This window comes from Tinamus guttatus, unplaced genomic scaffold (genome assembly GCF_059628265.1).
Source record: "Tinamus guttatus ecotype Peru unplaced genomic scaffold, ASM5962826v1 Tinamus_guttatus_pri_ptg000060l, whole genome shotgun sequence".
Taxonomy (NCBI): Eukaryota; Metazoa; Chordata; class Aves; order Tinamiformes; family Tinamidae; genus Tinamus; species Tinamus guttatus.
In genome coordinates, this window is record NW_028288594.1 from 1,585,520 (window position 1) to 1,600,290 (window position 14,771).

A 14,771-nucleotide genomic window follows, 5' to 3' on the forward strand; every position below is an offset into this window, starting at 1 on the left:
ACCCTGTGCCCGGCCAGGTGACGGCCGTCGCTTTGGGGCGGGGGCAGTAACGGCTCCCGGGCGGCCGTTGGTGCCCCGGGGTGAGCGCGCGCAGGCGCGAGGCCCCGCCCCGGCCCTTTCGGCGCGATCCGGCGCCGCGGGCGCCGCGTGCCTCGTCCGCCCGAGGAGCCGTGTGGGCGCTGGTAAGTGCGGCGGCTGCTCCTGGGCCTTGCCGGGTACCTGGCTGAGACGGGGAGCAGGTTGTGAAGCAGCAGGTTTCCTTGTGCATTGGCAATTCCGGTGAGTTAATAAAAAGATACCATAAACCTCAATCTTCTAGTGAAATGGTTGGCAACCTGCTGTTATCAATGGTGAGTTATACATTTGGGTTGGATTGCTGAAAAGGACACAAAGAATTAGGTTCAAGATGAGCTCCTGTGCAGCTTTGGGGGGCCTTCTGTGTGTCTGGATAATAAAGAATCTAAACTTTAATTGAAGCAGTGAACAGTACTGTGCCACAGTGCAACTATAGCAGCTGTTGTTCTCTTCTAGTTTGATGCAGAAATATGAAAATGCTTCACTGATTTTCCTTGGTTCATTGAGACAGCAAATTCATGCAGCAGAGTTCTGAATCACAGCTGTGTGGGTGCTGCGAGGTTGTGGGTTGTTTTTAACCTTGTTTTTCTGCTGCCACTAAGATGTTAGAAATAAATCCTATGCGAGGGAGATGACTTTAGAAGGAAAATGGTCTGAGCTAAAAGGTGTAATTAAAGCTTTATAGCCTATTAATATGAAATTCATGAAGTAAATTCTGCTCCCAACTTTTTACGGACAGATGAAGAAAATAAAAAAAAAAAAATACATGGTAAGTTGTAAAAGAAAGAAGTGTGCGAGTGATGAGTAAAAATAGAAATATACATCAAATCTAGTAGGAGTTTGCTTCTTTAATACACTATTCACATTCTCTGTAGAATAACAAAGGAAAAAAATGGCAACTATTGAGTTGATCATCTTCTTAGGAAGAGGATATAAGAGGTGGGTACACTTTCTCATTAGTACCATGAGAATTGCTCCAAAGCAATGGTGTACCTTACAAAGGTGTTGATGGGCAGTGGGTTGTGTCTGATGGTGGATAGAGCACCTGCAGCTCTTTAAGAAAGATGTGTCTTAGTTAACTGGTTGAAATTTGGAGCAGGTGAGCTGCTTACTACACAGCTGTTTCTGAGGCCAGGCAAATGGAGCTTAATCAGTTCCACAGTCTGTGCAGCAATGGTTGTATGCTGCTGCTTGCAACAGGCATTTGCAGGCTCTGTGGAGCCAGACATTTCACTGCTTTCTGCCTGAGTGTTTTGGAAGTTGCTCTGCTTTGTTGATTGGGATGAAAACTGAAAAATGAGGAGAAATAAATCGCTGTAGTTGATCATGACTTCTATGTATTAAAAAGGTCTAATATAAATATATAACATTTCATAAAACCAGGTCTGGAGAATAACTGGTGTGTGTGTGTATAAAGGAGGGGGGCAGAAGTGATATTTTCAGCCTTTTATCTTCTGAAATTCCAGCATGGGCACTAGACCAAGAAAGCTACCTCCCAGTTTCCAGCAATATATGCTTTTCATGCAAAGCAAATAGTAAGATATAATGTGTCTTTCCTTGTGCTGACCTCAGTGCAACACATTTCACCCGCATGTCCAGAGAATTACATTCAAGCCGTAATGCAACTAACTATAGCTAATGATAATTATTTCTGAGTCCTAGAAATACTATTCCAAATGTTACTGTTATTTCCTGTAAAGAGCTGTCTGCAGAGCACACTTCTGCTTTGTGCTTGGGGCTTGAGCTTAGGATTGGGGTTGGAATAGGAAGATGCCACATAGATAACACTGCTGAATTTTCCACGTTCCCTTTGAGATCAAGACCTTCTCAGCTTTATGTGATGTAAAATCATTAATTTGGGGGCTTGCAAAGCATTGCTATAGAATCTCATCATGTGCTACTGCTTCAGATATTTTTGAACACCGCTGTTTCCCTATGAGGGAGAAAACAGAATGTAGCTTGCAAATTGTGTGCTTCCCCTGAAGCTTTTCCTAATCAGAGATTTGTTTTCCTTTTTGCTACCTACCTCCACATAATGATGTTGCTGAGATAGGCCTGTGCCTGAATCGGTTAGCTGTGATGATGAGTCTGACACAGACCTAAAACACTGCTAATTGAGTACATTGAAAATGCAGATTTTGTTTAGCAGAGAGCAGAGGATGCTTTTTTTTTTTTTTTTTTTTTTTTTTCTTAATCACCCCTCTAGTGTTTTTGGCACAGGTTGCCAAGAGAGGTTGTGGAGTCTCCTTCTCTGGAGATCTTCAAAACCCGCTTGGACGCAGTCCTGTGCCATGTGCTCTAGATGACCCTGTGTGTACAGGGAGGTCCGATGAGATAACCTCTAGAGGTCCCTTCCAACCTTAAGCATTCTATGATTCAGAGCAGCAGAAAATGAAACCTTGTTGATAACGATTAACAGTTGATACTGTTTTGTGTAGATTAATCGCAAAATAACTTTATTCTGTCAATTGTTCTGGGTGTTTTCACTGAATCAGGTGGGCAGCCTTTCTCTTGCAATGTAGGCATGTGTGTACATGCACTAAGAATGCTAATTACTTGAAAATGCCAAGTTGGGAAAGCAGCAGGAACCTACATCTTCAAGTTTCCTCTGCATGCCCTACTAATGAGCTGATAGAGCAGCTGGATTTGCTCAAATCATGAAAGCTCTGACAAAATCTGTTTTACTTGCTTTTTGTTACACAATGGGCCAAATGATTAAATATCGAGACATAATAGTTGAGCATTGTGACATTTTAGTAATTCATTTTCTCACTATGAATAAGCCTAATGTTACCATGCATGTAAAATAGCAGTTTTATAGCTGCTTTATGGTCATTAGGTTGGTGCTTGTCAAGCTGTTTGCATAGTTGTCATAAACCGAGATGTTGAGCTGAACTCGGTAGTTGGGAAGTTCTTTGCTTCTCAATAATGTTCCAACTATGGGCAGGTCAATCAACACTTAGTTACAGGGGCTTAGAGTGTATGGACAGAAGCAGAAGCATTTAATTTAATTTTTGCTGCATCAGTTTTGTCTTTCTCAGGACATGAATATTTTGCATCTAATTTTAAGTGTGAATAGAGCGGCTGTACTTATTGTCTCAGTAGGGTGTAGGAAATCATTTAGGTAGCTAGATGTGTTTATTTAGAGGAACACTTACAAGAAATAGGACTGGAGTGGAAATAGATTTCTTACCTCCTTTTTTCCTTCTGTAGGTACAAATTTTATGAGTTATTAAAAAAGTGCATATCCTTCAAATATGGTAGTCTGTCATTTGGTTCTTTTTCATCTATGTAATAATTTATATTCATTGGGGAGAAGTGCTACTAGTGCAGCACAGGAGTACTAGAAGTCTTTAGCTTTATCTTAGGTTATCTTTTCTAGTTTTGTTGTATTTACTGTGTGTTTGATTTCATTACAGACATTGCAGCATTCTTACTAGACCTTATAGATTCATTTTTGTTCCTTTTGAGGATACCTAAAGTACAGCTTTTCCAATTGTAAAGGATCTTAAGTTTATTATTGATAATTTAACTGTTTTTTTTTTTCATATAAAGATAGTGCTTGTAGCTTCCTTCCAGCAGCAATTATAGTCAACCTAAAGTACCAGTGTGTGCCCAGTGGCTTGGAATAGTGGATTCTGCGCTACTCAGAAGCATTTAAGATGCAAAATAGATAAAAATAAATTATTTCTCTACTGCAAAGCTTTCATGGGAGCTGGGAAACATACTCTGTAATGCTAAATTCGTGTGCCTCTGTAAGGCACCTCTGTGGTTTCAAAGCTTAGAATTTTTTTTCTGACATGTTCTGGCATTTAAAAAAAAAAAAAAAAAAAAAAGCTGAGGCTGATGTACTTGGATGTGAGAGTCTCTATCTGTACTGTTGCATGATGTAAAGGGCAAGGGAAGTTTTTGAAAGCTGTTACCAGAAAAGCTCTTCAGGTCTCTGAGGGTTACCATCTTCTCCAGTGCATCAAAGATGTTTGAGGCACCTAAGAACTCTATCATTATTATTTCAACTGTAGCCTGTCAATATTAAGGTTGCTGAAAGTTTGGTTGTTCTGTGTGTTTTCTTTTGACAGCTGAATAGCTTTTGATAATGTCCTGCATTCTGTTTGTATTATTAACCAGTAATGAACAAATTAAAGAATGGAGTATAAAATCAAATGGTCAACTTCTACAGAAATGAGAGAGGAATTACTGCTGACCAGGTTTGGATGACAATATCTTACCTTCTACCAAGTTCTCCTGGAGTTGAATTTGTCCCTGTTGAACAGTGCTTTCTGCCTGACCTAAGTGGTACAGGGTTCCTGGGTGATAAAGCTCGTGTGTGTCACAATCTAAGTTGTGCTCTTTAGCAGTCTTACAGTGAACGTGCCTTTTACTGTATGAGTGTGTGAGAAGAAACTTAGCAATAACTGGTCTCATGGAAAAAGTAACTATTTTCTATTCCTTTATACAGTAAAAGAATGGACTTTGTACTTAGACCAATAAACATACTTGACAGTTTTCTAGGTTGTGTAATGTAAGATGTGCCACTTCCAAAATTAAAGAAAAACTTATTGTTTTAATTCTGGTCATGACTGTGGGTTTGCATAAGGTTAACACTGAGGAAAAGTGTAAGAAACACATGTATTTCTTACATGATTAGAGTTGTTATACCTGGAACAACCCACAATACCTCAGAAAACTGAAGAGTCCTGTTGACATCAGTATCTTTTTTTTCATATTAGAGCCCCTCTGATTAGAACAAACTCACTTCACCGGAGCATTTACACTGTATTGCAAGAATAGGAGGACACTGGAGCCAAACACCTTAAATAAGAATAGATAATCTAGAGAGAAGGACCATTATTGAAATCTCAGCTCTATTAATTTTGAATTAATAATATTTTTTAGTGGCTTCAATAGGACTGAAATTTCATTTCTGATCTCTGTTTGTTGATTATGAGCTGCTTGGCTTGTTCCTGGGGTTATAAAACGAAAAAGGATCCTATCATGATTAGAGAGTAGATGTGGTTTGAATGGAAGGTGATTATGGAAATCTCCCAGAAGTCTTTCACCCTGCTTGTGAAAGCTTTTCCTACTTGTAATAGCATAGCAGAGCCATCCAGACAAAAAATGACACCAGAAGGAAAGACTTCTCTGGTTGTTTCAGATTAAGTTCATTGCTAATCCTGTAAATCTGTCTGTTGGATGGGGCACAATCTAGTCATCCATAAACCTGATGAATCACAGAAGCTTTAAAGGGTGAGCACTTGTGCTTTGCTTGATACTCTTTTCCAAATGGCACTCAGAAGGGTAACAGCAGACCCTTGGTTAAAAGCTATTAAGCTATGGTTTAGCGTTATAAGAATTACTGCAGGTATTCAAAACTACCTTGTTGCAGCATATTTAAATGTATAGTAGCGTTTGTTGGATTTATGAGTACTACAAATGCCTGGATCTCCAAGGTCTGCTGTGTTCGATGATAGTATGTGCAGATGAGTTTAAAATCTTATATGCTCCTTCACGCATTTTGTATCATTATATTCGGTTGTCAGCATAGTAAAGTAGCATCTTTCTCATAGACAAACATTTTCATTTATTGCAATAACTGCAGGTAATGTTTTGTAGCAAGTATGCCTGTAGTTGTTTCTGTTCATAAATGAGTGAGGTTGTTACATTACCTAAAACAATTTAGAGGATATAGGCAAATGTAAGAGTTTTATGCTAAGAGTTAGCAGTACTAATGTCAACTTAGTGTTCTTCCCCTTCCAAGATAGCCAAAGCCTTAAATACCTTTTGGAAGATCATTCCAGTGACCTTGTGGCAAATCAATTTTGATCCCTATGTAAATTGAAGACAGCTGTTGGATGCAAAAAATTAAACCAAACTGAATGAATAATTCATTTTCAGTCCAAGAGAGTAAACTGACTTGTGTTTTTTGTTCACAAGCAAAACAGAGTTAAAGGCATAGTTGCAGTGTTAAAGAATAGTGGTGGCATCTTGCTGGCCGCAAAATTGGCATCTTCAAAGTTTTGATTTACTTCCCTGCATTGGAGCATGCAGGTAGTATGTGCTCAAATGCAGCTGAGGCATAAAATGTTCTTTCTCCTAAGATAAATTTTTGATTGTTTATTAAAAGTCACAGGATGTATTTTACTGCATATGCCAGACATCCTCAGGGCTACCAGTAATTTGATATCCCTGTATCTATCTTGCTAATATATCTGTACCTGTCCTGGGGAGGCTGCCAATCTAATAAGAGTGGCAACTTCTGCATGTTGGTCGTGAGATCCTGAAATCTGTCAGGATTTTTATGTATTTATGCTAATTTCTACCAAGACAACATAAAAATAATTTATAACTTGATACTCTGTAATTCATGTGTCTCAGTAAGTTCATGCTTTGTAGTTTTCTGGCACCTGGAGCATTGTGTGCAGTTCTGGGCTCCCCACTACAAGAGGGACATTGAACTTCTAGAGAGGGTCCAATGCAGAGTCATGAAGATGATTAAGGGACTGGAGAATCTATTGTATGAGGAAAGACTAAGCGAGCTGGGCCTGTTTAGCCTGGAGAAGAGAAGAGTAAGAGGGGATTTTGATAAATACCTGAGGGGAGAATGTAAAGAGGATGGGGCCAAACTCTTATTGGTGGTGGCCAGTGACAGGACAAGGGATCCTAGGGATAAATTAAAACACAGGAAGTTCCTGTGTTCCATGTGAGGAAGAACTTCTTTCCTGTGAGAATGACAGACCCTGGAACAGGCTGCCCAGGTTGGTTGTGAAGTCTCCTTCTCTGGACATCTTCCACACCTGCCTGGATGCCACGCCGAGCCATGTCTATGCCTATCTGTTCTTGGACTGAACTATGTTACTGTCTGGATTTACAATGAGTTAGTACAAAGAGAGATGATTTGTTTATAATGTGCTCTTCTCCCAGATACTGCGAAATGTAGGGACAAGGATATAAATGTTCTTACTTAGCAAGATACGAAATGGTACCTATATAAATTCTATTTTAATATTCTGCCAGGTGAGGCTGTAAATAAGTTTTCCGTGTGCGCCACTTAATAGTAAACAGTTTCAGTTTTGGATATTCTTTCAAAGTGAAATGATGGACGGTGGCTAAAAAACATGCATATGTTTTAAACTGAAGGGAGATTTAATAATTCTAATGATAACGCAGTACCTTCAGGAAATGGAACACATGGTTATAGTTAAATTGTCTATGTTGTAATTTAAATTTAGTATATCAAATATCTTTGGCTTAAATGCACAGTTGAAACTGAATTTATTGGAAAGTGTTAGAGGAATGAGTTGCAGAAAGAAGACTGCATGCTACTCTGCACCCCTCAAAAATGATGCATTTCTTCATTCTGTGGGGACTGTAACATATTTGTTTGTGGAACTACACTTTTTATAGTTCTTTAAAAACCGTTAAGATAAATCTGTTGCCAGTTATGTGAGGATGTCTTCCAGACAGCTGAAATGCCACAGATGAAGCTGCTTATCTCATTGTGAATTGTAGCTCAGAGTAAATACTGTGCATCTTGGTATTACATCAAATTGAGGGTAAAGTTGTGCATTGGACACAGTGGTGTACATGAATCCGAACACAAATATGTTTTCCTAAAGCTCTTTGATACAGGCTTTAAAGAAATGCAAAAGGTGACAAAGCTACTTGTGTCACTCCTATTAAAATTTCTGGAACCTAGTTTTAAAATTTTGTGATCTACCGTAGGTTTTTCTGTGCAGTTATGTATAAGGCTTCCTTGGAACAATTTCACTGACTCTTTCCCGTGTTTCTATTATTTTCCAGAAGATGATCGAATGCCCAGATTAGAAAGAGGGCTATGTCATCTAGGCTGCTGTGATTCCTTGGCAATTTCAAGCTTCATAATCTCATTCACACCCTTTCTTAACGGACATGACTCCCTTCCTCCTCTCCCCTTGTTTCTCTCTGTTTGTTAGTGCTATATTTAGATTTAGCATATAAACAGTTACTATTGTTAGCATCTTGATCAATTAATCTGTTGGCCAGTATTCCTTTAAAAATCTATATTATCCTTTTTAAAGTAATGATTACTTTCAATCTCTGGCATTTATTTTCTTTCCAGTGCTGTAGAGCTTTAGTCCCTTTTCTGACAGGGTATTTGCTGTAAGCTGTCGGTGTTGATAGGCAGCCTAGAAAAACTTCGTGAGTTTATTCAATCAGCCAAAAACAAATTTGCATATAATTTTTCCCTGAAAGTAGATGATGTTTGGGATATAACTCATCAAAAATTAGGCCTATTTTTTTTTTTTTTGAGGGGGGGAGAGATAGGAAAATATTTATTAAAAGCATTTCAGGCAGAAATGTTTAATGGAAATATTTTTCTAACAACCTATCTATAATCATTAAAATTCACTTAAATTTGTCTTTGGCAGAGATTTGTGAGAAGGAGAGCAGGAGAGGAAAATAGGAAGAAAAGGTACATCCTTCTGCTCCCCCCAGTCTCTTGTTCGTCTTTCTGCTTTGTGGTCTCCCCATGGCTGCTTAATGCTCTCTTGGTCCAGCTTGTTGGTTCCTCCTTCCTTCTTTCATTGCTCCCTACCTTTGAACAAGCCGGTTATTTGGTCTGTTTATTTCATTCTTCCATTGGGTATCTTTCCTGGCCTTGGACCTTTCTTTGGACCATCGTTATCTGTGAAAGGGCTTCCTTGGGACTAATTCCTTACTTCCCTTCTCCTGAGTAGAAGTTCTTCAACTCTTGGCAGTGCCGTTATCTTCTCATCCTTTCCCACCAGGCCTTTAGCAATAGCACTATTGGTAAAAATAAAACCTGCCACAGGCCACCTGGCTTACTGTAATCTTGCAGGAGCTGTCACTCATGCTCACGGCACATGTCAAGGAACAGCAACGTTTCCCCTTCCGTGTCTGTATTTTGTGTATGTTTCAGTCACTTTGTACATCAACTTTCCAGGTGCACTCTTTTTTTTTTTCCATTTTCTTTTTTAATAAAATGCAATTGCATTAAATGAGGGGCATGGAAATGAAGAGAATGGAATTGGGCTGAACATCAGTGTTGGAGCTGGAAAGGGAGTATGTGGACAGGTGATAGTATTGACAATGCATATGGATTTTAGTTTACTTACCGATGTGGCTGTTCCAGGATTCAAACAAAACGTAATATCCTCCTCTGACTTGGTATTTCTCTTGTATTAGAAGATATAAAATGTACGCTTATTTTCCAGGATACTGCTAGCACCACAATTTCAAAATACCAAAAAAATAAAGAATTTCATCTAAATTGTCCTGCTCATCCTTCACAAATGAGACAATAACTTACCTAATGAGGGTTCACCCTTCTTACAGCCTAGGTATAAGTGAATAAAACAACACTTGAGGGTTAGGACTACTTGTTTTTTTCTCCAGAGTAAAATGCCTTGTCTGGCAGTGGATCCTTTTGTTCCAACACGTAACAAAGGACATTACAAGGTGTCTGCATAGCTGTGCTACAAAGCAGCGAGCACCAGGGAGGAGGCTGTAGGAGCTCAGTGAGTCAGTAGATGCTTCGTTATGAGAGAAAGTAAGGCTAATCCCTTGCATATACTTGGTCTAAGCATTCTTTAAAGTGTGTGAATGGGTTTGTTTTGCTGTGTACATCATTCCTGAAATTCGTTTACCTCTGATACACAAACAAAAATCATACCATCTACCCAGGATGAAAATGTGCAACATGACAGATGTTGCTGCATATTTGTGTGTCTTTTGTTTGTGTGGCTAAAACAAATAGCCAGATAACTATTTTGTTAAATTCTGATTTGCAATGCTCCCTTCGTTTTCCTGTAGATAAAATAAAATAAGCTTTTTTGTAGTATGCTCTAATGCCCCTTTAGAGGGATCTGTAAGCCATTATGTAATTTATTTTGCCTAACTGACACAAACCAATACTTTTACAAGTAATTAAATCAGTTGAAAATGTTCCATGATTCACCCATCTGTCCGAAGTAACAGCTAATTGAAGTATTATGCAAATTGAAGTGTATTCTTCCTATAACTGGCACTTCTGCAAATGTGCCATACTTGCACTGTATGTAGGCGCTTCTATTAAAAATATGTAATTTTAATTATATGTGGTATATGTTATTTAGTTTTAGTCCATTAGTTTTATCCCTATGTATAGAAATGCTGAATCTGAGGAACAAAACAGTAAACAATATTGGCCTTTATTGACCAATTAAAGCAGCCTATCATTAACCTTGGCATTAGCTCAGCAGTTATCCAATGTACAGAAATACCATGCTTGCTTAGAATAGAATAGTGCTTAGGAAGTACAAAGTCAGTCTCATCCCTGTACTTTGGAAAGACGGTAATACTTCATAATTTGCCCAGCAGCTCAAACTTGACAAAGTTGGAAGTTAACAAACAAAAACACAGTTGCTTCAATGCACCTAGTTGTCTCTCATGTTGTCCCCTGCCGTGACTCTGGCTCCTCTATCCATGTGGGGATTACTGTCTGTTCCAGATGCTGGCAGAAGTTTTCTGTTTTAAATGCGGTAAGACAACTTGTCCTGTCTGGTAAAACCAGTTCAATAAGCCAGTCATTAATAGCTCAGAAAGGACAGAAGTACCACTGTGCTTAGCCTGCATGCAAGAGCATGTGCAACAGGATCAGTGTTGGATGTCCGAGTATGACAAGGTCACCTAAAACTAGACCAGCCAGTGACAAAGGAAGGATGTAATTTTATACCCTGCTGTATGATGTGTAGAGCCATTAGTCCTCTGAAGCTTGCTGAATTTATTCTGCCAGGTGTTGGATGTTGCAGACTGTAAATCCTTCAGGTAGGAACCATCCTCTTGGTAAAAGCCAATGCCAGTGTTCTTTTGTGTCTATTCTGGATGGGTATGTTGTATGGGAGAACACTCTGATGTTTTAATACAGATTAGAAGAGTGGAAAGCATGAAGGAAATAAAAGCAGCACAGATCAAAAGTGTAGCAGAATAGACTTGACGCTGAAGAGAGAGAGAGTATGAATCAAAAAGAAAAATAGAGGAAGGGATGGGAAAGGAAGGAAGTAGAAGAAATTTGAGATATGACATCTATGTGGCACAGGGTTTAACCTGGGACTACCAAACTCTGTTATCTCATTTCTGTTAAAACTAATAATGTAAAAGTAAGCAGTCATGAAGGGAAAAGAATAGGATGACTTTTTAGGCCTTTCTGGCAGAAGGCAGATGAGATAGTCAAGGAGGAAGAATCTCTTGAGGACTAAGCCACGGGTGATGGACTTGCTGATGACTGAAATTTGCTGGGTGAAAATGGCCAATTGTAATGTCCAGGTCATGTCCAGGTCATGTCCATGTCCAGGTCATGTCCATGTCCAGGTCAGGTCATGTAATGTACAGTGTAAAGAAATGTGAGCTTGGCAAAAGATCTACTGGGATGCTAGAACTACAGTAAACTAAATGCTAGCTGAGTGTACAAAAAAAAGGCCAGGAGATTGAGAGTAGAGATTCGAAGTAGTAAGTTACAGCCAGAAGAGTTTGCACTGAGTTAAGTGTAGTGGCTCATTTGATGAATAGGAGAGAACTGCAGGGACAACAGCCAAGGCCTGAAGCCAACTTGAAAAGACCATCCATACTTTCCTATTCTTTCCTTTTATGAATAGGAGAGAAAAAGAAAAAAAAAAAGCAGGGGGGGAGAAGAAAATGATCCTAAAATAAAGATATTGTTGGGATTTTTCCACATGAGTAAATTTTAGAAAAGACATCTTCGTACTACATTTTTTCCTCCACTGTAAAGACTACAGAAGTAGAAGGAGAGTAAGAACTGAAAAATGAGTGATTTCAAGAAACAGATATGGCCTTATGGGGATCCTGCATCACCAGTGGCATGTATGTGTTAATGCTGCCAAAGAGGTTTTCTGAGCAGAATGTAACGTTCTGAACTGGCAGTGTGCCAGGTGGTCAATGGATAACTCACTAGAGAACCCTCTTCTGTTGAGGAAGTGGTGTACACCACCTACCTTTCATTGCACTGATTTCAAACTCGTACATCTCGTGTTCTGCTGTTTCTTCATTAGGAGTAGGTTTAATTGGAAATCAGAGAGTGCTACTTGCTTCATCTTCCTGCCTGCTTTTGGTAAGAGTTTCTTGCAAGTGAAGTGCCCCCTGAAATACACCGTGTTCTTACCCAGAAACCTTCATGATACCCCAGCCCACTGATAGTGGGAGTAAGAGCTAAGTTAGACTAGAATCAAATTCAGCCCATTACAAACAGAAATAAATCCCACTAAAACTGGTGAGAATAGGATTGTGATTTAAATCAAGTCTGAATATGCTTCATGCAGCTCAATCCAAAGGTAATCTGTAGGATAGCAGATAATGGAGGCCAGTGTTTTACTTCATTATGTCTGAATATACACATGAGAATAAAATTTGATAGATGATGGATATCTTGGATAACTGATGAAATATCTTTCTGAAGAGGATTTATGGAATTGAATAAATAATCAAAGGTTTTGAAATGTTTTATCCTCTTCTGCTCTTTCTATCCTTTGATTGCACTGCTTTCCTTTTGAGATGTTCCTATAAATCTCTTACGCTAAGCATGAATTGATGCAATGATACGCTTGAGCCCAATGGTTAATCCATCCAGATGGAAAAGTTTAGGTTCTAGCTGTGGCTTCTTTCATTGTAGTCACCACAGTGCTTGTTACCAAGAGGGTGGATGTCATGCTAATTTATTTTGTGCTCTGGGAATGCTAGCACTTCCACAGTGATGCTGTAGGGAGCTTTTTGCTTCCCCTTGGCTTCTGTTCCTCTGCTGATGGGCCTGACTGAGAGAGGTCTGCTGTCTCCAGCAGTCACAGAGGAAAGAGGTCATGCCAGAACATGGGCCCAAGGGAAGGGAACTCTTCGAGGAAAAAGGGGCCTTGGGACAAAGGGGCCTTGGGACTGGAACTATTCTCAATAGTCGCAGTTTAGCTGCAAATATGGTTGGTGTTGCTTAGCACAACTCAAGCTTGTGATACCAGCTTTCCTCAAATAAAAATTGCCTGCATCTTAAAACCATTATGCGTAGTTTAGCCGAACTTGATATGTAACGCTGCCTTTGCAGAATAAGCACTCCAGGATAAATCTTGTGTGAAGAATAAATCACCTCTTGCTCTCCTTAGCTTTTTCTAGTAAGGCAGAGGTATAGTGTAGGACCAATAACGAATTGACCTAGCAGCAAAATGGTTCTTTTTTCCTGTGTTAGCATGTCATCAGAGGAAGTACTTGGGATAACTGTTGTGGGTGCAGGTGAGTCAATAAGGCATACACATTTATTTTTTTTCCAGATGACTCTTCTTCCATTTCATAAATTCTTGTTTTTAACAAGGGAAAGGTAAGCAAATATTGCTGAATACGGTGTTTCATGTCGTATAGATCTTTTCTGGCACAGTGCTTTTGCAATAAGCCAGCTTCAGCAGTTAAGAATTTTTTTTTTCCAATGATGTGCTGTTTTCACTTAGGGCAGTGCAGATTTCCTTAGAAATCTATGACAATCAATTAAGTAAATGAGAAAATAGAAAGCTTGTAATTAAGATAATCAAGCTACATGAAATCCACTCTACTAGTGCTAATATCCATATATCTCCAAGCTGTGTATTAATTAAACACCATGTAAGTGTTACCATTAGACCCAGGCTGCTGTGGCGAAGGCAAGAGAAGTCTGAAAGTGATCCGAGGCTTTTACTGCATGTGGAACTCTTAGTTGCTTTGAACAAGCTCGTTATAACCGGTAAGGCGGTGGTGTTGCTGCAGATGCTTCCAGAGTGCCCGAGGACTCAGCAGCAGCCTTCAGCTGCCTCCGAGACCAGTGACACGAGGCAAATTACACTTCGGTTTGCAAAAGCAGTATTTATCCTCTTGGGTGTTTTATTCTCTCTTCAGTTTTGTGAATGAACTCAGGTTACTGAGGTCTAAAGCCAGTAGTCAGTGGGGAGAGGTAGATATTTATTTCTAAATAGGAAATTACAAGGAGCAGAGTGGAGAGAGAGGCATTATTCTGGGTATTTGCTTAGAATAAGAGAGACTTTGTTTGGGGTTTTTGTTTCCTTATTTTCAATTTTCTTTTGATTTGAAAACTTTAAGGTTATCCAAGTCTTTGCACCTGACAAAATGTATGCTCTCAGTATATTCATACTAGGAGCCAAATATGACATTAGATCACCACATATCTGGGATTATTGAGATTGTGCTTCCTCAAGACAAAACATCACCTCCTCTATTTCCTGGTGCTTTTTTGGAGCTTTCAGAAGCGCAAGGTGCTGTGTCAGCGGGCAACCGTGCAAGAGACCGAGGAACAGGCAGGTAAAACAAGGGGACTGTGCCCTTGTCCAGGGCTATGCCCTGGCAGTCACCTGGAGGCCCCAGAGCAAGGTTTTCACTGAGATGCAGTGTTGGGGCATTTGCAGTTTTTCCTTTTCTTTCCAGGTGTAGCATTTGGCTGGCTTCAGGCACACATGTGAAGTACTGTAGAGCAGCAATCATTTTACTAGAACTGCTCAACTTCTCTGTCACTGGCCGCGGCTGCCAAAGCAGTGTGATAAACCCATCTCTTAACTTGCTAGGTATTGCCATCACTACTTGAGATTAAGTATTGGGAGCCAAATGAAGTGAGCATCAGGTTGATTAAACTATTACACAAATAATGAATAGATACAATATTTTCTTCTTTATTTTTT